This window comes from Balaenoptera musculus, chromosome 4 (genome assembly GCF_009873245.2).
Source record: "Balaenoptera musculus isolate JJ_BM4_2016_0621 chromosome 4, mBalMus1.pri.v3, whole genome shotgun sequence".
Classification (NCBI taxonomy): domain Eukaryota; kingdom Metazoa; phylum Chordata; class Mammalia; order Artiodactyla; family Balaenopteridae; genus Balaenoptera; species Balaenoptera musculus.
In genome coordinates this window covers 6,407-31,696 of record NC_045788.1, presented here as the reverse complement: position 1 = coordinate 31,696, position 25,290 = coordinate 6,407, and the positions used below count along the sequence as shown (strand labels likewise).

Sequence of the window (25,290 nt, the reverse complement as noted above, 5' to 3'; positions counted from 1 at the left end):
GAAATCTGCATCAAAATCTAAAAAACGTGAGCCTCTGAGGGAGCGCCTTTGACTTTATTTCCACTCTCTGCTAATGCAGACTTGGAAACAGTTAAAAAGCTGTCCGTTATAGCAGGTTATAAAGCTCGAATGGAATCGGAGCCACATGAAACACTAATGGAAAACCATCGGGAATTGACTTCTTTTTAGTGAGTACAGTTGGAATTTCCCAGGGTAATTTTACCGCCAATGGATGAAGGAACTCAGTATTGCAAATTGGGGGATTAATAATCCTGTTACTATGGGGTTTTTTGCTTTTTTAATATCCTGGGGTTTTTTTTGGTATTTTTCTTTAATGTCTGAAAAATCTAGCCTATTTTATTGGCTCTTGGTAAGATACTGTATGTTTTCTTTTTTACTATCTCATCCAGTTCTTAGAAGAGGGAACTATTTGTAATTTCCACTCTATATTTATGTGACAATGTTATATTCAAAAAGTTCTTTAAAGGAGATATGCGTGCTGTCATAGTTTATGTAAAAGCAAATGACAATGTTTAATACAGAAATCAACTGTTGGAATTGTTTACTCTGGAGGGTTTGAGATGCAGATGAATGTGGATTGCGGTTGCAAAATAGTCTCATGAGGAAGAAGCATCATCTGATTACAAAATTTTTAAAGAAGGAATTGGAGCGGAGCAAGAGAAAAGAGCAGATCTTTCTTATCTAACCTGTAGGCTGAAGAATTTAGTTTGAAGACGGCGCTAAAGAAAGTAAACGGCTGCTTCACAGTAGCCCCAGAATAAAAGAGAGGCTTCACTGAAAAGAACCGTGGTTTTTTTTTGTGGAAGGTACAGATGAGGTTTGCTCTCCTTTCCACCAGATGGCACCAGAGAAAAGGGAGTTTGGTTACCTTAATTTTGTACAAAAGATGGGTCGCTCTGAGGCTCTCATCTAAGTGGAGAAAATGTTTTCCATGCAGTTTGCCTTTAAATGATCACGTTGATGAATGCTGTGAGTCTCAGCTCACAAGAGGGTAGGACTGAGGCTGTCAGTTAAGGCTAAAATCACGTGTGGTCATATTTCAAGTTCAGGATCATGCTGTCCTTAGTGTGTCCAGCGCTGCCCGTGTTCGTGCCAGTACTGGAGCAGAGCACGTGGTCGAGCGCAGAGGAAGTTCACTGCAGACGAAAAGCTGGAAAGTAACCAAAAAGGACAGATCATAAACGTCCACATCCCCGCCATCCAGAAGTAATACCGCTCCCCGTTTTTCTTAAAAAGAAATAACACATTGCGATGTAAGCCAAGCTCCTTTAAGCAGCTGTCGCTGTCCTGTTTCCTCCTGTTCTCTACAGAGGCAGCCAGCACCGTGAGTCTGTACACCCATCCACCCTTCACGTGGCCACCTAGTGTCATAAGGGAACAACGGTATTGTTCTGGTGTTTTTAAAATGTACAAAATATCAAGCTGTCTGTATTCTGTATTTTCACTTATTACATGTATCTTGGGGCTCTATATTGGTATGTATACATAGATCTGGTTACTTGTAACCACTGTATTGCACAGAATAAATGTAGTACCTTTTACTTCTTTATTCTCATAAAAAAGAAAAAAAAACATTCTTTCATGTGACTGGGAAAATGGTATACTTTTTTGATGTAAAGATTAATTTAAAACCGTCTTTATTTTTAAGATTTAAATAGTTACCATGCCAAATAGGCCCCTCACTTACAAAATGTGCAGAGAAAAGCAGGACCTCGTCTCTCTTCCTCTCCTTCTCTCTCTGACACAAACATGCACACACATGCACAGAGCTGAGTATTGTCTGAGATAGTGAGGTTTATATTTATTGTTTTTAAGTTTATTATTCGTTTATAACTTGTTCCAACACTCACTTCTAACCCTAAATCCATTCAAATATTAATAAGAAAAAGTCCACCCACAGTATTATTCATTCTAGTGGGAATGTAAAAAATCTCTCGCTTTCAGTGCCTTAAGTTAAATAGGCTCCCAGGACAGGCAGGTTCTCGAGCCAACGAGTTGAGCTGTGGACAGCTGAAGGCGTGCGTGTCCTGCTTAGGCTTAGGGAAGAGACCGAGGGTGGGAACAGGCATCGCTGGGAACAGGAGATGAATCCCCGACAGGATCTGTGCTGCCAGGTGGAAACCTACATGCGCACGTGAGCCAGGCTGGGACCCCCTGGGATGGCGAGGTGGTGTGTGGGCAGGGCCCCTGCCAGGCATCCTCAGCTTCTGGGGGTGAGACACAGATGGCCCGGCAGGAGAATGATGGGAAGCTGGGAGCGGGGCCTCTTGACGACTGCGCAGGGACACAGGGCAGGGGTGCTTCCGAAGCAGCTTTTGTTTCATGGAGCAGGGGGAACCCATATAACTTATAGGAAGATATTTCCAAGGATGGCAGTCTCTAAAAGGTCATCAAAATAACAGGAACAGAAGGGTGACATACTTCCCAGAGCTCTTAGCGCAAGCATGGTTTCAAGGCTGTAACAGGAGGAATGAAAGCACTGCAGCAGCAGCTCCCGGGGAAGGTCTCTGGGAGTGAGGCCCGTCATCCCTCTCCTCATCCAGAGGCTCCTGTCTCTCCCCTCCAGCCCACGCTGGAGGCCTCAGACTGGGGACACACAGCTGCAGACATGGCAGGCAGCGGAGCAGAGCGCTGGCCTGCATGTGTGAGAGGGAGATGCGGGTCCCAGCCACAGCGCAGCGGGATTTGGTACCACGTCTGCCGGTCCTGAGCCGGGAGCAGACCCGCAGGGCGAGGCAGAGTCAGCGGGCGAGGTCGTGCCTCCCCAGCTGGCAGCCGTGCGTTTCTAAACTGCCCGGGGGCGGGGGGCTGGCCCCGAGCAGAACTGGGAGGCCAGCTACCTCACTCCCCACAGCCCAGTGGCTTTTTTCCTCCACCCCCTCCTGCCAGGAAAGGGCCTGAAATTTGTATGACCACTCACCAGACTGGCTGCATTTTCATCCTTCTCCCCAGTGTGGAAGCCACGGCTTTGTTATGATGTTGGGCATCAGTGTGCTCCAAGGGGGCAGAGCTGGCTCCACACTCCCGTGACCACCACCGCGAACACCGGCGGCGCCTGGGAGCAAGTGCCTTTGCGTTTGCAGACCCCTCCTGGACACCCCAAACGGATGGTCACGCGTGTGGGTAACACGGCGGGGCGGGGGCAGAGCACGGCAGTGGGTAAGGAAATCAGAGTGACCCCCAGCTCTAAGTGATAGCCCTGTGTCATCCTGAGTGAACAACTCATTCACCTGTGACTTAAGCAAGATACAGCCCAGCTGGGTGTGCTCTAACAAGCGTGCAAGTGCAATGCTTTGCCCATGATGAGGTTTCACACCACTGTGCTCGCAGGATATCACCAATGAGAGATAAGTGTGACCCTCCACCTGGCGTCCAAAGAATTCAAGAAGAACCTGCCAAACCAATCATACAGAGAGCAAGAAGTGTGTTTTCCTACCCTAGAGAGCAGAAAAGGATAAGGGAATGATGCGAAAGGAGGAAAAGTAATATACTGAAACAGGCAGGAAGGGAACGTGATTTTATGGGCCAAATAATAATATTTCTGCTCTATGTATTCTGGAAAGTTATATATAGTTATATCTCCCTATCACATAAAGGAATTGGGTGATTTTTTTCAGAAAAAAATTCCATCAAATCAATAACACGTAATAACTGTGTGATATAAAAGTACGGTCCCAGCGTCTGCAGAGGGTTCTCTTCCTTGTTTCAATCAGCGGCATCACCACCCATCTCCTCATGGCAGTCGGGCTCCTCCCTTTCTCAGCCCCCCACACCCCCCATCAACACCAGTTCCACCCATTTCCCCTCCACCCCGGAGCCACCGCACCTCAGTGTCCCTCCTGACCCCCTACCTCTCTGCCCCACCCTCTGGCCCAGACGCCCTTTGAGGGGACGGGCTACACTCAGCTCCCCGGGCGCCCCCAGGTCTGGCAGGGGGGGCAGGAGCCCCACGCCACGGGCGGTCCAGTGGGCGGGAGGAGCAGGCCTTCCCCAGCAGCACACCTCGGGGGACACACACCTGCCGGGGGGCTGGGGGGAGACGTGGAGCTCGGCGTCGGACGTGCGGGAGGGCGGCCGCTCCCCACACGCATGACCCCTAAGCGGCTCAGCCCTCCCTCTCCCCTTCCCCCCACGTCCTCTGGATGCCCCCGTGCAACCACAGGGGTCCAGACCTCGAGCCCTAGCATCACCAAGAACTGGCTCTGACACCTCATCACCGTATAACCCGGGGCAAGTTATTGAGCATCTAACCTGTGAAATGAGACTAATAATAGCGCTGAATGGCGGGGGGGGGGGGGGGGGGGGGCGGGGGAGCGGGGAAGCGGGGACAGTGTGGGGAGTAGCCAGTGAAATGAGGCTTGTAAAGTGCTTTGCACAAAGCTGTCTGTAGTGGGCGCCCTGTTACCGTTAGCCAGGCCTGCCCTCATCTCACCGTTAGGGCTCAGCTAAAACCCCACTGAGGAGCTGAGACTCAGAGATAAGCGTGGAGATTGATCACCACCACCTCCTCTGACTTCTGACTCTCAGGTGAGAAGAGAGGTGTGCAGGGCAGAGGAGACCTGAGGAAAGAAAACGAGGAGCAAGCCAGCAGGAAACGCTGCCCCGCTCGCTTTTGGAGATTTGACTCTTAATTCTCTCTTAGTCTCTTGTAACTCTTCTTCTTTTTCTGGCTAACAAGGGGATCGCTTCTAGAAAGAAGAAAAGTCAGGAAACCAGGTGCAGGAGGATCTAAGGAGAAACCACACAGGACTCGCTCCGCCCTCCCCTTTGCTCCCATTTCACCTTCCGCAACACAAGTTTCTCACTGCAGTGGACTTGTTTGCATTTTCCCAATAGGCAGCAAGCTCCTGGAGGGCAGCCCACGTGTTCGTGCTTTATGAATCTCGTCTAGATAAAAAAAGAAATGCGGCTCTAGGAGGAGTTCAAAGCCCACCCACCCTTCTTATCAATATGAGAGTCTCCACTTTCTTTCATGTCAGGCGACAGGGAAAAGAACTACCGTACACTCAAGAAAGAAGAAACACTTAAATAGTAATTGCCCCACACCTCTGATAATAGGAAATATGCCCAGAAGTTCTTCTTTAAGATGCTTGCACCCTCCCTCAGGCCCTTCTGCCAGCAAGAGCTCTGTCCTCCTGGTCCTGAGAACCAAGTCTTTAAATGCAAACATCCAAGGAAATAACTCTAACTTGAGGGTGCCTTGCTTTTACTGTGCTTCTTGCCTCCTGTCATAAAATAGGAGACATTATTTCTTCACCTGATGAATGCAATTAAAACCTCCTCCACCCACGCCACCCGCCCCCCTCCAAAATCGCAATGCTCTCTTCCTTTGCATGTCCAGCCATTGAAATTAACTAAGTCCACTAAAGTTGCTACCCGAGACTGGAAGGGAAAATGCTAATTGTAGACAAACTGGATATTTTGTCCACTCAGATTGGCTTTAAAAAACACCAAGATGGCTACAGGTATTTCCAAAAATTCCTTTGTCCAGAATTTAGTCCACAGCCTCCATAAGATTACATATCAGGGCAAATCTAAATCTGAAAAGGATCCTCCACAGATATTAGTAAAAATCTTTAGCTCTCACTAAGCAAGTAATCATTCTTGTTCCATCTGCCAGAAACACAATTCAGAGTCTACCATTTTCTATACACAGATGATTTTGCATTACTCAGTTTTACTGACTCATGGCTAATATTTTGGAAAGAAAGATGATATATCTACTGGCATTTGTCTATATGATTATGTTTGTCTTTTCCTACGAGGGGTGGGGGTGTGGAGTCCTCAGTCAAGAACCTAGGAGGGTAGAGGGAAAGTTATTTTGCCTCCCATATGCATGCAATGGAAACTATTCAGAAACAGAAAGGAATAAACCAGCAACCCATGCAAAAAAACACTGGTGACTCTCACATGTGTATTACTAACTGAAAGAATTCAGTCTGAGGCAGCTACACACCACAGGACTCCATTTCTATGACATTCTGGGACAGGTCAATCAGAGGTGGTAAACAGGTTATGGGGTGGGGAGCTGAAATATTCCATGGGATACTTCAGTGACGGATGCCTGCCACTATGCAGTAGTCTAAAGCCATAGATCTTTACAACCCAGCCAGGAAATCATCATACACTCAAATGTAGTGGTTTAAGATATGGGAATGTCACAGGATGGAACAGAGAATGTGACAAGGAATCTAACTGATTTAGAAATGTAATGAAAAAAACTCACTCCTGGATGGTGGGGCAAAAGATACTTGACCTAATTAAATATAGAAGAAAAGACCAGAATCTGTAGAACAAAGGCAAGTTGTGCCATCCATAAATAGTGGGCTCTATAAGTTCCTTCCCATGGTGGTAGAAGCTAACAATACTGAAACTAGTATATCTGTAATCCGGAATGGAGCAAGCAGTGAATGCAATGAAGGACAAATGGTGGAAGCCAGGTTTCTTACCTTTAGAGTGAGAGGTTACAGACAAGCAAAGGAAGAAGGTTACAACACCCATGTGATAATGGATAGATTATATTTCCTCAATTTTAAAAACTTTAGTGCATCAAAAAGTGCTATCCAGAAAGTGAAAACACAGCCCACAGAAGGGAAGAAAATATTTGCGTGTGATATATCTGACAAGAGCCTGCTTTTCAGAATACATCAACATCTTTTACAAATCATCAACAACAAAAAGATAACCAAATTTTTAAAATGGAAAAGGACTTGAACAGACCCTTCTCCAGACGAGAAATGCAAATGGTCAACAAGCACATAAGAAAATGTGCACCAAGAAGACAGGAAACCCACAGGATGGAACTATGTCAGAGGAAAGCAGGAGCCCATGGAAGGAGCTCTCAAGAGCCAAAGCAGGAGCGAATTGAACAACCAAATACCGTTCTGCTGAATTATAACCAAAAGCTTAAAATAACGATCTGGGTGGAGTGTCCACACTGGTAAAAGTAAATGATTATATACAGTGTGTGTGTGTGCATGTGTGTGTGTGTGTGTGTGTGTTTTATGAGTGCTGTTGAATCAACTGCATGGAACAACTCCAAAGAGTTGATGTAGATACTCAGTCATTCATTAAGGAAGTGGGGCTCACTCCCCTGGCCTGAAGTGTAGGGGCCACATAGTGACTTCATCCTAAAGAAGACACACGGCGCAGACTTAAGGAAAAAGTGACATTACAGTGGGGAAAAACACTACCTAAGCCAGGAAGACAAAGTTAACATGAACAGTGATAAGTTGCCTTTATGTATGTTCCCGTGATATACAGTCATGAGAAAGCACTTTGCCTCTGGGATCTGCTTCCTCAAAACCCATGAACCCATTCTAATCACAAGAAAAACACCAAGTAAATCTCAGTGTGGGACAGTCTGCAAAATACCTGACTAGTCCTCCTCAACACTGTCTAGGTCACTGAGAGAAGGACAGTGTGAGAAAATGTCAAAGCCAAAGAGATCCTAAAGTGACATGATGACTCAATGCCCTGTGATACGCTGGATGGGATCCTAGGACAGAAAATGGGAGAATGATGGGAACCTGAATAAAATATGGATTATAGTTCATGGTAAAGTATCCATATTTGTTCATTAACTGTGACAATTCTGTAGAAAACTAGGATGAGAGGTGAAATTAAATGTCAAATGAGAACAAGCGATTGCACCACCCTGTAAATCTAGAATAAAAAGGTGATTTCTTAATAACACACAAACAAAATGAACCCTAAAATACGGAAAATACAAGCAGACCAATTATCCATCCTATGACCCTTTCTCCGGGCTAGTTCTCCTCTCGTTGTTCTGAGGTTTCCCTCTCCCAGGACATAGAAGGAACAGGCACAGAGTTGTTAGCTGCTCCCCTTAGATCCGACCCAACCCAGTGTCTTCATCTCCCCCAGACACGCCCGCCCAATGAGGACACCAGGCCAGAGGGAGTCTCAGGAATCATTGGTCCTGATGTGTCAGGACTTTTTTGATTACAAGGGACTAGACATGCTTACTCAAGTAAAATAAATAATATTATTATAAATTACAGAAATAAATTAATACTTACAAGAGACAAGTTGAAGAGTGGGGTTGGAGGTATCAGGCCCAAGGGCTCACATTCTCACAGTGTGACCTGGTCCCTCTCCAACCATCAGTCCTGCTGAGTGCCTTGGGTGGTCCCAATCATAGGCACAGTCTTTCTCACTGCATCTAGGGCCTCCAGTAACTCCAGGATGAAACCCACTCAATCTCCATTCTTCCTGGAAGGTTTTCTCCTTCCCTAAGCTCCGTGAAAACTCATGACTTTGAATGCCTTTGGCCTGGCTTGGGTCACGTTCTCATCCTTGAACCGGTCACAGCAAGCACAGGATGGAAAATGGGATTGGCTAGACATGGATTATACACCCATCTTCCAGGTGGGTGGAACGTGGGATCAGCCCCCTGAAACTGTTTGGACAGGAAGCAGGTGAGAGGTAGTTCCCAAAGGAAAGCTGAGGTGCTGCACTTGGACAGATGCTGAGGACAGATGCTGGCTCAGTAAAAGCGTGAGATTCCACATCACATCACTGACAGCAATATCTTTTCTTCGAGACAGCTCCTAGAGTAATGGAAATAAAGACAAAAATAAACAAATGGGACCTAATTAAATTGAAAAGCTTTTGCACAGAAAAGGAAACCATAAACAAAAAGACAACCCACACAATGGGAGAAAATATTTGCAAAGTATGTGACTGACAAGGGATTAATCTCCAAAATTTACAAACAGCTCAAGCAGCTCCATATCAAGAAAAAAACAAACAACCCAATCAATAAATGGACAGAAGACCTAAACAGACGTTTCTCCGAAGAAGACATACGGATGGCCAAGAGGCACATAAAAAGATGCTCATCACTAATTACTAGAGAAATGTAAATCAAAACTACAATGAAATACCACCTCGTACCAGTCAGAATGGCCATCATCAAAAAATCTACAAATAAATGCTTGAGAGGATGTGGAGAAAAAAGAAGCCTTCCACACTGTTGGTGGGAATGTAAATTGGTACAGTCACTATGGAAAACAATATAGAGGTGACTCAAAAAACTAAAAATAGAGTAACCATACGATCCAGCAATCCCACTCCTGGGTATATATCCAGAGAAAAATCTAATTCAAAAAGATACATGTGCCCCAATGTTCACCGCAGCACTATTTACAATAGCCAAGACATGGAAGCAACCTAAATGTCAATCGACAGACGAATGGATAAAGAAGATGTGGTACATGTATACAATGGAATATTACTCAGCCATGAAAATGAATGAAATAATGCCACTTGCAATAACATGGATGGACCTAGAGATTATCATACTAAGTGAAGTAAGTCAGACAGAGAAAGACCATATGATATCACTTATATGTGGAATCTATAATATGACACAAATCAACATATTTACCAAGCAGAAACAAGCTTATGGACAGAGAGAACAGACTTGTGGTTACCAAGGCGGAACCTCCAAGGGGAGGGATGGACTGGGAGTTTGGGATTAGTAGATGCAAACTACTGAATACAGAATGGTTAAACAACAAGGTCCTACTGTATAGCACAGGGAACTATATTCAATATCCTGTGATAAACCAGAATGGAAAAGAACATGAAAAAGAATGCATATATAGGTGTATAACTGAAACACTTTGCTGTACAGTAAAAATTCACACAACATTGTAAATCAACTCTACCTCAATTTTAAAAAGAATCTGAAAAACAAAATTTGCCAATAAAAAATGAAAATTATTATTTAAATCCAAAAAGTATGGCTGGAGAACATTCAGGAAAAGGGGGAAATCAGCAAATCGGGGACACAGAATCGCAGGGTACTCGGGGGACCAGGGAGAGTCAAAGTGGAGAAGGGAGAAGGCAGGGGAGTGCCGATCCAGTCGGGATGTGCACCATGTGAGCAGGACCAGGGGCCCTCAGTAAAATAAAGCAGACCCGGTCCTGGTGAGAATGAGCCACAACAAGCAGGGGATGGGAAGTATGGGGACTGATCCAGGCAAGAGGCCTAAAGCGAGAGGTGGTGGGGACCCCGGGCTGAGAGGCAGACTTCCCAGGAGCTGAGGGCCACAGGGCTTCGGTGCAGAGGCAGGCAAGGTTTTGCACCTGGAAGAAAGCCACAGTCGTGCCCTTGAGAAAAGAGGACCACTTGAGGATGTTCTGCAAAGGAGTCTGATTTCAGGTAAGTTGAATCTGAGATGCCAGTGGAACACGGAGGTCAAGGCTTTCATCAGGCAGACAGAGGGGATGAGCAGTAAGGCAGAAAATCCAGATGATGCAAGCTCTTCTCTGCACACATCTGCTCCATAGAGCAGCAAGGGTTGCAGCAACAGAATTTCCTCATTGGTACCTGGCACGACTTTGTTTCCAGGGATGCGATCCCTGCCTCACCCTCCAGCTCACAGCAGAAGCAGCGACAGGCGACGGGGCCGGGTGCTGAGGTTCCCAGTGATCCGGGAGCAGGCCCAGGGAGGGAGAGCCTGGTGGGGAGGTGCTGTATGACCCTACTGATGCACGCGCACGTGCACACACACCCCCGCCTCCCGGTACTAGGAGGTTACGAGAGAGCCAGAGAGAAGGCCAACAAAGGTATGGATTTCAAAAAACTGCGGTCTGATGAAAGGAAACCAATTTTAAGTTAAAGGAAGGAGTGAAAGTAATTTTTTGAGGGGAATAAATAGCTCAGAGTAACAAAAGGGCCCAGAGAAGGGCACACAGGCTCAGCCGGGCCTGGAGGAGAGACGAGGGCTGAATGAGACAGAGGGAGCGTGACGTGTACGCTGTAAACGTCAGGGCCCTTGGAGGCAGCCGCCCGCGAGGAGCAGCAGGAAGCGGGAGCTGAGAGCCAGGGCTGGCGGGGACCGCAGGGTCCTGCTCGGGGCGGGGCAGAGCCACGCTCACTGGCGACCCACCTCAGGCGGAAGAAGCTTCCTTCTCTAGGAGGAAGTGCTGCAGGAAACTGCATTCCTGAGTTTTCAGGACACGACGCCCCTCCCCGGAGTCCAGGCTCCACACACCAGCGCCTACACTTTCTCACAGGTATCAGCTGAGGGGGAGGTCTGACAATGCGCTCCAGGAAAACACAGACCGAGTGGAAGCAGCACATCGGCTACAGCTGCCTGTTGAGCCTCTCTCACAGAAAGAGGAGCTAAAATAAAGGCTGTGTCACCAACCACAAGCAGCAATGTGGAAGTGAGGTAAAAATCTATAATGAGCTCTACTCCTTACAGACAAGGGGGCCTGGACGGTGCTTCCAGGGAACCTGATGGGATGATTAGTGAACGGCGCTGCCATTAAGGCTACAGCTGTGATCATCCTCGTTCAGAGACCAGCCACTCTCCAGAGCGCAAACACAACTACACAAAACAGAGGCCGTGACAAGCCATTTCCAAAGATCAAGCACTTATACTAATGTAACAACTGGGACTTAGGACTAACAAAATTTATCGATATGACCCATGTATCCATAAGCTATCCAGGAAAGATAGTTTATTAGCTTCATCTTGCTTCTACTACGTATCACTTATTTTCTGAAGTTATTAACAAAGGAAGGCTCCTGTTGGAACTTGTGCATTTGTCTTAGACCATACTTGTGAGATGCTAACATGTTCGTGTCCATAGCCTGTACTGATTCTAAAAGAGATTCAACGGTCTCTGCATGACAGACACGATAGTCAAGAGGAGGCGTGTCAGAGTTCAACAGACTTAGATGGGGACCATCTCCTGCTAATTGCAATGCCCAGTCTCCCTCTCTCGAAAATAGACATTAAGAATAATACCTCCAGGGTGTTATAAGGTGTGTAAGATCAAATGACATGTGCAAAATCCTTAGCAAACTAACAGCTCCACAAATGTTACTGTTATTTAAAGGGTCATGGAATTGGACTTCATTTTACCAGTGAGATAACACAACTCATTACAGAGTTTAGAAACAAAATCAATTTTCATCCCCTAGCTCAGTGCTCTTTAGCTGGATTTTAATCTCAAATTATTATTAAATGTCAGTGTGACCTTAAGTAAAGTCATGATCCAGCAAGGCTCTCAGCAGGAGGTACCTTAATTGTGATTGCTTGGTCTTACCTTGTGGAAGCTTTCCTCATGCTCAAAGACAATGCTTCTTGCTCATAGCTAAGGAGATCATGGGATGGCCTGGTGTCTCGTTTAATCAACGGTAGTTTACTGCTGGGTAAAGAAGAGGTTAACCGGTTCCCGTCAGTACTCTGTGTTCACTATGTCTGATGGCTGGTTGTTCTGAAATGTGCATTTGTAGGGACTTCCCTGGAGGTGCAGTGGTTAAGACTCTGTGCTCCCAATGCAGGGGGCCCAGGTTCGATACCCGGTCAGGGAACTAGATCCCGCATGCCGCAATGAAGTTCCCGAGCGCCGCAACTAAGGCCTGGCGCACAGCCAAAGAAATAAATACATATTTTTTTTTAAATGTGCATTTGTAGTCCATCATGTCTGTAAGCACCCATGATCTTTATATCTTGACACAAGCTCCTTCACAAAGTTTTGTACAAATCCTTAAAAGGGAAAGAATATTTCAGTAAAAGTTAATCCTGTAGCTAAGGGAGGTAATCAGTTAGCAAATTCATCTTAATGAAAACTGTTTTATCTAAAAAGGAAGGTCTGTTCCTTTAACCTAAAAGTCAACGGAAGAGAGTTATCTAGAGCTTGAACTGAGAAAGTACTGGGTCAGAAGAGTACAAAAAAATCCTTTAACTTCATCAGCGTCAACATTCAAAATATTGGATTATTCTCTCTAATATGACTGTAACCTTAACTATATTTGTATTTGTTTTCATCTGTACTTGGAGAAAGAAAATTACAATGACTTTTCTTGAGCAATGTAGAAAGCAGTTTCCATTTTTCTCCAATTTGAATGATTATTTTACATTTTAAAAATCAAAACTATTACAATTAATTTTTCAGTGAATATATTCTATGGTGCTGAAATTTTAAAACGTCTTCCAGCCACTCTGTAACCTTGGAAATTACAACTGACCCTTCAACAACAAGGGTTTGAACTGCACAGGTCTGCTTGCACGTGGATTTTCTCAATAGTAAATACTGCAGCCCAACCCGCTGGCTGAACGGCAGACACAGAGAGCTCACTATAAAGTATACACAGCTTGTCGACTGCTCGGAGGGTAGCCCTCACCCCACATTGTTCAAGGGTCATCTGTAATCCTGTTCTGGGAATTCCCTTTCCATAATTTGAAATCACCAGAAGAGGGCAGAGCTAAGCATGTGCTACTTGGATCCCTGTGCAGGAATGAGAAGAAACTTTCAAAATGACGCTGACTTCTACTTTTGACTGAAATTTAGCACCTCGGTTGCGGTTGCGTATTTGCTGAGCGTAGAGACTTGCCAAGAAGAAATGGCCTCCTAACTTCTCTTCCACAAAAATAGGGGAATGGCAATCAACAATGCAGCAGAATAAACGCTATAGAATAAATGCCACAGAAATGCTTGGCACGAACAGAGCAAAGAAAGGAAGAATCTAACAGTAATAGTACCTTGCTCATTTTATGCATTCACATTTATGTGGTACAATTAAATAGCTTACAAATCAAATCAGAAATACTGAGTATGTGTGATAACAGTAGAGATAAAAATATCTGTAAAAAATAACTTTATCTATATCTGTATATGCATTCCATAACAACTTCTTAATCTAGAATACGTACCCTGTAGACAAGATTATAGAAAAGCTTTAAAATTTTTCTCTGTAGAATTGTTTGAAACTTTGGTAAACTCATAAATAATTATTTTATTCTCAGTCTTAATATTCTGTAACTTCCTTGTTCCACAACCCCCTGTATTTCAAAAGTAAAATTCCGAAGAACATGCTTATAAATATATAAAGGGAGAAAAATCCCAGGGATTAGGCCTGGGGCCACAGTAAATACTGAATAAGATTAAATTTAATAAACTTTTTGTTAAAGACAGGGATTTATTCAGAGTTACGCTTCCAGGTCTGAATATCTGCATTTTACATCTCATCTTTTTTCAAATGAGAACAATGAAAGAATTAAACAGAGGAAGTTCCCATAATAAATTAGAGGTGGCATTAGCTCCACTGAAAAGTCCATCAACCACCTGGAGACCAGCTCCGTCTCTCTCTCTCACGTGAGCAGTTTCTCAATTACACACAGAAAGTGAACCAAAACGTAACGAGCCGTCTGGGGAAGACGTTGGGTCATTAAGCTTAGCCTAGTGGCCCTCATCGGCTGAGCTCAAACTCTTGAGAATTCAAAGGTAGGACCTCCTTGGGGTTAATGAAAAAAGGCAAAAAGCAGCTTCCACGTCTAAGCAGCAACTAATAATCATAGAACACATTTTCTAGAGCAAGGCTTTCCCAAACCTGGCCGATCAAAACCCCCTATTTCCAGAGGTCAACCTCAGACCTAATCAATCGGACTTTCCAAAACTGGAGCCCAAATTAGAATTTTAGGAAGCTCTGCGGTAGCACGGTAACGTGGCAGAGAGGAGCAGAGGCTGCAGACCCAGCCGGGAGCCCGCTGAGGGAGGGCCCTGCAGGCGTGCGTGAGGGCTCCGAGGCCGCCTCAGGTGAGGGTGAACATCTCCAGCAGGTGACGGGATCGTTCGTCTGTGGAGAAGGAGCTGAGGGGCAGGAGGGGGGACACGGAGACCAAGTAGGAGGCACAGAGGTGACGTGCACCAGAGTGACGACAACGGAACAAGGCCAGAGTTCCCAGATAGACAAGTGACCCCTGAACAACGCGGGTCTGAATGGCGCGGGTCCGCTTCCACACGGATTTCGTTCAGGAGGCAACACTTCAGAATCATATGCTCCGCAGAGAGAACCGCGGCTGCAGGCGGAGGGCCGCCCATAACTTATGGGAGGATGCGCCCTCCGGGGGTCGGAGGGGGCCCCGCGCTGTTCACGGGCAGCAGCGTCTCTGAATCAACAGCTCTGGCGGCAACACATCAGCTACAGAAGCGAGGAAAGGCAGGAGACGTGGGGTCAGCTTTCCTGGGTCTGGATTCCGCCTCTGCCACTTACAGAACTCTGGGACTTAGCAAGTGACACTCTCTATGCCTCAGTTTTCACACCAGAAAATGGAAGTAGGGTTAAATAAATAAATGTTTAAATTAAATAACACTTAGCACAGTGCTTGGACCTAAGACTAAATGTTGGCTTCTATTCATGGATTTTGTCCTTAATGATGTTGCTATAAAAACATAACTCATTGAGACCTACTTTGGGTGCGATGGAAAAAAAAGCTCCCCTGATGATAAATATGGGGACCCAAGACCACTTTCAGTTTCCTCCATAACTACTGCTAAGGTATGTATGTATGTATGTATGTATTTATTTATTTATTTAGCAAAACAGAGAAATGCTGAAGTATGGAAACAGTTTAGTTTTGTTACCATGGTCCTGAAAGCCACAGACCATCTACATTATGTGTCTCATGGCATCAAGAACAAGAAATAAATTCCAGTTTTCTGACTCTCCTCAGCCCTAACGCCTGGACTGGGGGAACCCAACAGACCCACGTGGATTCACTTAACCTGCATTTGCCATGGACATAATCACTCCCTCTCACATTTTCCTGCTCACACTGAGGAAAGCATTGCCTGCCTTTAGATCTTCACTGCCTATTGTCCACAGTGAGTTGACATTCCTGGTTTGGATGGAACCCAGGCCCCCTGCAGTGGAAGCACTAAGTCTTAACCATTGGACCGCCAGGGAATTCCCAAGATACCATTTTAAAGGACAAGCCTGCAGCAGTTGCCAACTGAAATACCACAATACTGCTATCAGATTTGTGCCTGATAAATCAGGGGCAGCTTCTTAAATATTAAGTCAATACATCCTCTATGAGAGTAAATTTTTTCTTATTAGATAGCAAACCTCAGTACATACTTTTTCCCAAATACTTTGAAAGTCAGCATATGTAGACCACTATCTTTCAGTTTCATAACTGACACCCAGGAAGGGGAGTGGTGGATGCACCAACGGGGGCCCCTCAAAGACCTTCTGCTACTTGGTGCATGAATCTCAGAGCCTGTCTCCCGAACATCCCTGTTTGCAGAGTATTAAGTCAAGATCAGCATTCTAAGGTACATAACGCAGGATTTCCACTCAGATCTTGCCCTGGCTTCCCCTGCCATCTATTTTGAATCTGAAGATCACCTCCTACTGTAGTAAATATTGGTTGCATTTGTAACAGAAAACTAGAAAGAAAGGCCTTCTCCACCGCGCCTGTGACCCTCCTCGGGAGGCACCTGTCCTCCTCCTCCACCTCCACGTGTCCAGACGTCCTCTTCCCTGTCCACTTTCAGTAAATATATAGACAACATACAACCAATATTTACTACTAAATGAGGCCACTTTCAGATTCAGAATCCATTAATGCCAATCCCTAACCTCAGTTATATTTTGACTTTGCATCAGATGCTTTGTTTGCAAGGATACCCTATTATCATGCTCCTGGTGGGATCGGTAAGACCTTCAATACAGCCCACCTGGTACCTTGAGAAGCTTGGCCTTGGAAAACAATGGTGATGACACCCAGACACCTTACGCCTACCCGCAGGCTCACATGTGGTCTCTCCAGACTCACGGGAACCAGGACACTCCAACACGTTTCTGAGCTGCACCCAAGGCCCATCCCCTCAGTCTCTGATCTAAACTGACCTCCTCCCAGGCTGCTCCAAGTGAACTGGTGACACCAGGGTTTTCACATGGAACATCGTGGAAAAATTCTCGTTTTTAAAGTTCTCCTTTCAGGGCAGTATTTCAAGTACATTTTCGGGTCCTCATTTTCCACGCAGATTTCTCAAGCTACTAATACTAAGCTCCACTCTTCATAGGCTGTCTTCCATCTGTGAATCCCTAGTATTTACTTACAAGGATCCCCAACATCTTTTTCAAACAGCTTTATTTTTTTTTATTTATTTTATTTATTTATTTTTGGCTACGTTGGGTCTTCTTGTTGCGCGCAGGCTTTCTCTAGTTGCGGTTCACGGGGGCTACTCTTCGTTGTGGTGCGCAGGTTTCTCATTGCGGTGGCTTCTCTTGTTGCGGAGCACGAGGGCTTCAGTAGTTGTGGCACGCGGGCTCAGTAGTTGTGACTTGCAGGCTCTAGAGGGCAGGCTCAGTAGTTGTGGCTCACGGGCTTAGTTGCTCCGCGGCATGTGTGATCTTCCTGGACCAGGGCTCGAGCCCGTGTTCCCTGCATTGGCAGGCAGATTCTTAACTACTGCGCCACCAGGGAAGCCCTCAAACAGCTTTAAAAATGTCCAAGATTCTTTAGAGCACATTCACCTGACCTGAAGCCACAGGATTACTTTGTTAAAAAAATACTCATTACCCAACTTCAGTTAATGAATACACTGGCACCATTAACCACCAAGAACATGGGGAAAGTTAGAATGTTTCAAGTGGAAGAAGTTTTTCCTTCTCTCAGGGAGGCAGGGTGGCTGTGGAGAAAAGCAATCCACCTGAGTCTCAGGAGACAGGTTTCTGGCTCTGTCCAAAGCATTTCGGCCACAGGTAAGTCACTGCCCCTTTCTGAGCTCTTTGACTCCCAACTCCCATCCTCACTCACCTTCCGATGCATCACCCGGCACAGCGCCAGCCTGAGATCCCTGTGCTGCTTTGCCTTTGCCACACCCAGTGCTGGGGCAGGGCCGACATTAACCCACCACCCTGCACCTCTGCCGGCCTCCATGGGCACCCCTATCCCTCCCGCCAGCCTTCAGTCCCAGTTCTGTGCATCCAAATGAACTGTTTCCACCCCATTTTCAAATATCTGGCCTCACAAACCCTTACTCATCCAGTGCAGAGGTCAACGTCTCCTAATTCACAGCGAACACGGAAGCCGCCAGCACTCCCTCACCTTCCTGTGAGCCACCTAGAAAGCCCACCTGCACTGCGTCCCCCTTCCCACGGCTGTTTTCACACACAGGTGTTCCTGTCCGTGTCCCAGGCCAACCCTGACCTGAGCTACGTATGCCCTCCCTCTGCGTTCCAGGACCACATGCTATCCATCAGTTCTCCTTCTCTATGGGACCCCTCCCATTGGCATCTGCACAGGCTCTAAACACTCCCAAGCTTTTTAACAAAGGTACTTCTCCTTCCCCACTCATAACCCACCTGACACAAAGCCGCTGGCACTCATCACACACCTGCGCTGACCCCCTCCCATCTCCCTAGCTCACCCAGACCGTCCGTCCAGCCTCAGCCTGCGGAGACCCGGCCGGCGCCCCCTGCACCCCACCCAGACTGCTCTCTACATCTGCAAGGTTATTGACAATAACAATAACCTGTGGCAAAGTCAATGACTGCTTTTCAGCCTTACTCGATCTTGACCTCTCAGCAACATTTAATATCACTTAATACTCCATCTGTCTATTTTTTAATCTTTTTTTCTGCCCCACCTCTGACTGTTCTTTACCTGCCCCATGCAGCTTGCCCCCTGCCCATTGCATAAATGTTCATCTGTAAATCACGCCCTGCTTGATTCTCACCCTGCAGGCCTTTTCAATGCATAACGGCTTCAGGGATCATCTACGCGATGAAGATTCCTCCATCTCTCTCCCCCTAGGCTCTGTCTCCTGACCCCTAGACACACATAACCAGTTACTTTTGCATATCTTTTAGGAGATTATCCCCAAATTCCGTACGACCTAAACTGAACTAGCTGTTCTCCCAACCTGCTCTTCCTGTACTTCACACAGTAAACAGCACCACCCTCTCCCCTGTTGCCCGAGCCGGAAATCTGGGCACATACCCTCCTCATTCCTGCCCTCTCCCTCGCCTTTATATCATCAGCCAAATCCCTGAGGCTCGTCATGTGGACCTTCTAAGGCAGAGCGTCTCAGAGTGTGGTCCCGGGCCACCATCAGCAGCATCACTTGGGAACCCAGCTCAGACCTCCTCAGAACCTCTGGGGCGGGCCCAGCAATTGTGCTCACAAGTCCTCCAGGTGATTCCAACGCCCGCGCGTGCTGGGAGAACAACTAATCTACCAGTATCATCAGAACTGCCCCTTCTTCATCCCCAGCACCACGTCTATAGCTAAGGGCAGCACCTCCACTCCCCTGGATTCCCACTTCATCTTCCTCAGAATCTTCCAGCCTCCAAGTCAGACCCACAGAATACCCCTCGGTCCAGACTCCACAGCACCCAGAATGCCCTCTCCTCTGCCTAAACCCTCCAGTGGTTCCCCACCGCTCCCGGGATTGAGTTCCAATTCCTAAACCCGTCTTCCAGAAGCCTCCATCCAGGGCTCTGGGTACCACCCAGAGTCTTCTCTGCAGATGCCCCGCCCCCATGCCGGCCCCTCACACTGGACACTGTGCTCCAGCCGCAATGACCACTCGGAACTCAAGTCTCCTGTCCCCACGAGACACTGTGCCATTGCATCTGCCCACCCGGCAGCCCCTTGGACAGTGAGCGACACAGCACAGGGAGAGGAGCTGCGTTTTTCATGAAAAAAGTCAGTAACGATTATGTGACTGGCTGGTGACCACACATGGTTAGAGACGGAAAGAAAAGCCACACTACACAATACATTTACATTTTACGTTTTACCTAAGTATAGACCAGGGGCCAGCAAACTGCAGCCGCTGCCATGTTTGTAAATGAAGTCTTGTTAGGAAGTAACAGCCACGCTTATTCACTGCACGTTGTCCGCGGCGGCTCTCACAGGACGACAGCAGAGCTGGGTACTGAGACAGAGGCTGTAAAACAGTTACTAAAGCCTAAGATATCTTCTCTCTGGCCAACGTTAAGAAACTGTGCCAACCCCTCATCTAGACAATAAAGTGATACACGGAAATAAATCATCTTTCCGATTTCCAAAGGCTAGTAAAAATCTGGAGGAAAAGCCCTCTAAGCTCCTGGTTGGCTGGTGTCCTCTGGGTCCAAGGGCCCTTCAGGTTCTGCACTCCTCCTGGCTCCTGAGACGGGAGAAGGAGGCCACCAAAAGGCGAGTCACATCCACAGAACTAATTACTACTCAGTGCACATCCACGAGAAAGAGAAGAAAATCACAACAGAAAAGTTGGGCTGAGTCACCCATTTTAATAAAAGTCCATCATATAAACTCAAAATGGATTCTGCATCACCCACACTGTTTGCCAAAGAAGTGGTAAGAGCGCTAGTTGTGAAAGCAAAACAGGCATCCGAAATAGCATGATCCTTAAATGAGAAAAACAAACCACAGAGAAGAAAGTACGTCATTAACTTAAACAGGGTGACTGCCACTAATGAGTTTTTAAAAGCTGATTTTTCTAAACCTCAATGAACTTCATGGCTGGAGATTATTATTCTGAAATCCATAAAAGTCCTGGCAGCATTTACACCGTGGTGAGGAAATAGCAATCAGCAGCATCACTACTTTTGCAACAATACTCTCCATCTGAGCGTAACTGGGGGGTGGGGGTGGGGGGAATCACCTGCCTGCCTTCTGAGAAGGAATACACAAAAAGCAGCACATGTTAGAAATTTACTAAACCACATACCAAGTCAAAAAAATAAAATAATCTCAAAATATATGTGCTTCAATTCATATGCATGAAAGCTTGGATACTGATTACTACATACAACCATACAATGATGCAGTCCAGAGAAATAACTTCCAAAACATGTTTTAAAATCCTTCTCTTTCACACTGAACCATATGACTACAAATCTGGGGGATGTAACCTGACCCGGCACACAATCAAGCCTGTGCTAAAGAAAGGTTACTAACACAACTATTGAAAAACCATGTAAGTGTACAGCCAGCAAAGAGAGAAACCAACTCAGAACTTCTTGACACAATCTACTTATCATATTCTTTAGGAAATAAACTACTTTTTAACTAAAAATAAAGTTGGATGAAAAAATGCCCTTTGAAGAAAACTAAGAATAGTAAGCAGATTTCTTCCTGTTTACATTTATTGACAGTTCCCCTCAATAATTTTACCCTACAAGAATTATTCAGCCAAGAAAATTAAGTGTATTCCACATTGTAGAGTCCTTGAGAGAGCAGAACAATGTTGTGCATAAACAACCTCTAGCACTTGGGTTCCTCTGTCTCAGGAATTCTGAGTAAAGCAGAGGTCCTTGTAGACAGCGGTACTTTCATTCTTTCAGGCCATATTATCTGCAAAGTATGCTGGACACACACACACAACAGAGTGAGTGAAAGTGACCAGGAGAGGATTTCAGTGTGAAATAGAACTGGGGGAGGGGATGGAGACTCTCACGCACACGCCCCCAGGAAACAAACTGAGGAACCAAGAGACTGATTTCCCCTAAGTGCCTGGTTTACAGAAGACGGAAACCTGTCTCCTGACCAGTGAACACCTGCCAAGAGTCCCTCCCCATCTTCAAGTCAATGAACTCACTGCCTGGACTCTGGCTGGACGCCCCGTTTTCACTCCTTGTCCATAAACAGAGCTTCCCTGAGCCTTCAACCAACTTCCTGAATTGCAATTCCTCTGCTACTCCCCAATAAACTCAATTTCTGGTCATTTGAGGTTGCCTCAGTTTACCTCCTTTATTTAGGTTGACACTACAAATAAGTAACTGATGTGCCAGTATTTGCATGTGACACTTCCCCCGAAAGCATGTGGTCACTGTGAAGTGGCCATGAACACACCACCAAGTGGGTGTGATGGCCTCACCTCTCCAAACTGCCAGGTGTCTGACTCATAGCTTTTCCCACTCTCTCCAGAAAAATGTGCAGCGGGAGGGTTGGGGGAAGAAGGTGGAAATCACACCAGGAAAATCAAGAGTAGCAAGTAGATTAAGAAAGAAGAATGACAATAAGACCTGAAGCAGAAATCCAATAGAGAGTCGGTTCCCAAGACAAGCAATTCCTAGGCAAATCCACATTCCATCCCATCCTCTACCTCTTTCCCTCCAAGTTCATGAGATTATGAAATATAGGAAACTCCTGATCACTCAAACAATTCACTTAATAGATCCTCCAGGTCTTCCTTTCCTCAGTCACCACGGCTTTCCTTCCAGCCTCCTCTTCATGAAATCAGGGCGTATTTAATGAATGGCTACACTGGATTCTTAGACAGAAACTTGAAATATAATAAAAACAGTAATCTCTAGTATTTACTTCGCACTTATCACATGACAGGTAGTGTGCTAAATGCTTTAACAATTAGTCTCATTTAATCTTCAAAATAACCCCCAGTAGGTACTATTCTTATACATGAAAATTTTTAATCTGTGACCTTGGGTAACTGCCCCAACGTCTTCAGTAAGTTGAGGAGATGGGCAGGAGTCCACAGTCTAGGACTGGAGTCTGCTCTGACCACTCTGGGGACACCAGATCCCTGCGTTCATCGTAGATCTCTGTTTCTACGGTAAATACAGGGATGCGGCACTGCACCATCACGAGGGCAGCTCCACGGGAGATTTAATATGCACCGGGGCATGCAGGGTACGTAGCCTACAATGACACAGGTTAGGTCCTTGGAGAGAGAAAAATGCAGACTTTGGTGGTGACGGCAGGTGTCTGAGGAGTGACATCTGGCCCTGAAGAGCATCCTCTGACAGACAGTATAACTGAACTAGGAAGGAAGAGTTCAGGAGTAGAAGCAGGAACCTTCACCCAGCCCCAGGGACGGTCCTGGAAACCGAACAGCACTTCAGCAGGTGAAGGGTGTGGAGGAACAGAACGGGAGGTGGGTCACGAGCTGGAGAAGGAGGCAGGTCATGGAGATCCAAGGAATGTGGGCTTCATCCTGACAGAAAAACCACTAAAAAGGCTTTACGTGGGAATATGATGCAGTCAAATGTCATCACGGGGTTCCTCAACTGCTGGCATTGGTACTGGACACTCTCCGTTGGGGGAGGGGTCCTGTAAAGTACTGGACAGCATCCCTGGTCTCCACCATTACATGCCAGCTGCACCCCTCCCCCGCTGCGGCGACCAAATAGCCTCAGACATTGCCAATCCCACCCTGGAAGGACTGTGGCCCTGAACTGAGAACCACAGGCTGAAGCGAGGAGCGGGACTGAGGACCCAAGAAGGTAACTGACAAGACGGATGTGAAAGCCAAGCAAGTGACAGCCGAGCTGAAAGGTGACTTTCCTGATTCCTCTCATACAACGTGGCCGCACAACCTAGGCCTCCGGAATCATCTAGAGAATGTTCCAGGCCCACCCTGTGCAAACTCCTCTCCACCTCTGAATCCCCTTTCACCTGGCAGTGTCATCATCGACCCCCTCAGTGAGGACCCTGGCTGGCCTCCTCGGCCCCGCCTACCTCCCGCGGCCCCGCCTACCCCTCGAGGCCCCGCCTTCCTCCCCCGGCCCCGCGACCCCGCGTCTGCTTCTCAGAACGTCCTCCACCATTCAGGGGGCGTCCACTCTCAGCTGACAGCTCAGTTCTAATCACTCCACAGACTGGACTTCGGAATTAGGAGACCAGCTCCGCCCCTCAGATCTTAAACGATATCCTCCAGGCAAGCCTCCCGTGAATCCATTCCGTCTACTCTCTCTACACCTGCACCTCACTGTTCCTGAGAACTTTATCCCAATGTATTTCTCTCCACTGTATCGTAACTTAACGAGATTCATACGCTTACCTTTTTAGCATATAACTCATGGCCTATGCCAGTAACCCCAGTTCCTCTGTCCTCCAAGAACTGCCACGGCAATGTCCCAAAGAGTCGCGAATTCTAGATGTCCAAAAGAAAATGACCATCTTGCCTGAAATCTGTTCTCGCTTTCACATTCTGACGCTTCGTAGAGAATCACCATCCACCCAAAGATGTGACTCAGAAGCCAAGGAAATCATCCAATCAAACGTCGAGTCCTGACAGCTGTATATCCTGAATATTCCCCATACCTGTCTCTTTCCTTCCCCACTGCCCCTGTTTCAGTTTAGGCACTTTTACCGACCACCCAGACACTAATTTTAAATTTCTTCAATCCATTCTCCGTTCTGCCACCAGAATATTTTTTTTTTAATAAATGCCAATCTTTTCATGGTATAACTACACAAAATTATTTAAAAGCACCACCAGGATGACACAAATGTCCTTGTTTACACGTCCGGCCTCCTTGCCACCCATCAGTCTCCGAGTTTACAACCCAGAACCACCTGTACTCCATGGTCACTTGCATCTGCATGCCGAGCACACACACTCCTTTTACAGCCGGTCCCTGCAGTCAACTCCTCGTGGACTCACAGGTCCTGCCTCCAATACTATCTCCCGAGCTACAAGGAGACTCAGTCAACCCTCCCCTTTTGCTCCCCTACTGTGCATGGCTCCACTGGGACCCCAAATACTATAACACTGCATACATCGAACACTTACTGTACACCCCATACTGTGCAAAATGTTTTACTTGTATTCATGCTTTCTTCTTACTCAGAAACTACGGTGACTCCTCATTTTACAGAAGAAACAAACTTTGAGAAATTAAGCCATTTACCTTAGTTTGCCAGTAAAGTGGAAAATCCAGGGCTCAAATCCAGGACGGTCTGCCTAGAGCCCACTTCAACCAAGCGGCGGCAGCGGGCGGGTCTGGGGCCCGGCGGGCGGGGGTCGGTCCAGGCCCAGCAGGGCCCCGGCGTGGGGAGGGGGAGGGCGCAGCTGCTGCAGCTCCTGGACGCGGATCGCCTGCTGGACGTCCGAGAGCAGGTCCTCCTGCCCCGCGGCCAAGTGAAAGCTGTGGAGGTCTGTGTCCACGCTGCGCCCCGCCGCGGTCTCGGACTCCGCGGCCACCGCCGGGCCCCCCAACCCGGCCCAGCCGGGATGCCGGAAGAAGGGTAACCTTGGAAGGGTCGGCACACTCGGTATCGGACGGGCCCGTCTCGACGGCCGAGAGGCTGAGGTCCGGGGTTCTGGGGACCAGGGAGTGGGCGCTGTCCAGCTCGCCGGCCTGCAGGGCCTGAGGGTCCGGCAGAGCGTCACGGGAGCCGCCGGCACCTCTGCCCTTGGACAGGATCTTCCGGATGCGCAGGCTGGAAAAGACCGAGGCCCTGGGGTCCGACCGGCTCTTCTTCCTGCCCGGCTCCTCCCCGCCAGCCCCTCCCCGTGCAGGCCCGGCCCTTCTCGCCCCCGCCTGCCTTCTTTGCGCCTCGGCCTCGCGGGGGCTTCGTGCGGGGCATCGCCATGCTCCTCTTCGGCTTCGCGTCCTGGTTCCCCACGCTGCCGCCACCGCCGCCGCCCCGAGCGCTCAGACGACGCCGGCCCCTCGGCCGGGCCGCGCTGTGCTCCCGGGGAGGGGAGTGGGGGGCGGGCGAGCCTGGGAGGTGGGAG

The 25,290-nt window shown here is 47.4% G+C and overlaps 1 long non-coding RNA gene across 2 annotated transcripts; it reads right to left on the bottom strand.

The window, feature by feature from the left end:
- Nucleotides 1-33: 33 nt before the first annotated feature.
- On the bottom strand, nucleotides 34-25,290 carry LOC118894846. 2 transcript variants are annotated; one of them, XR_005019764.1, is made up of 4 exons: nucleotides 24,461-25,290; nucleotides 19,604-19,740; nucleotides 8,064-8,594; nucleotides 34-1,171 (listed from the first exon to the last, which is right to left on the bottom strand). It is a non-coding gene; the product is annotated as an uncharacterized LOC118894846 (long non-coding RNA). The 2 variants fall into 2 exon arrangements; XR_005019765.1 differs by lacking the exon at nucleotides 19,604-19,740.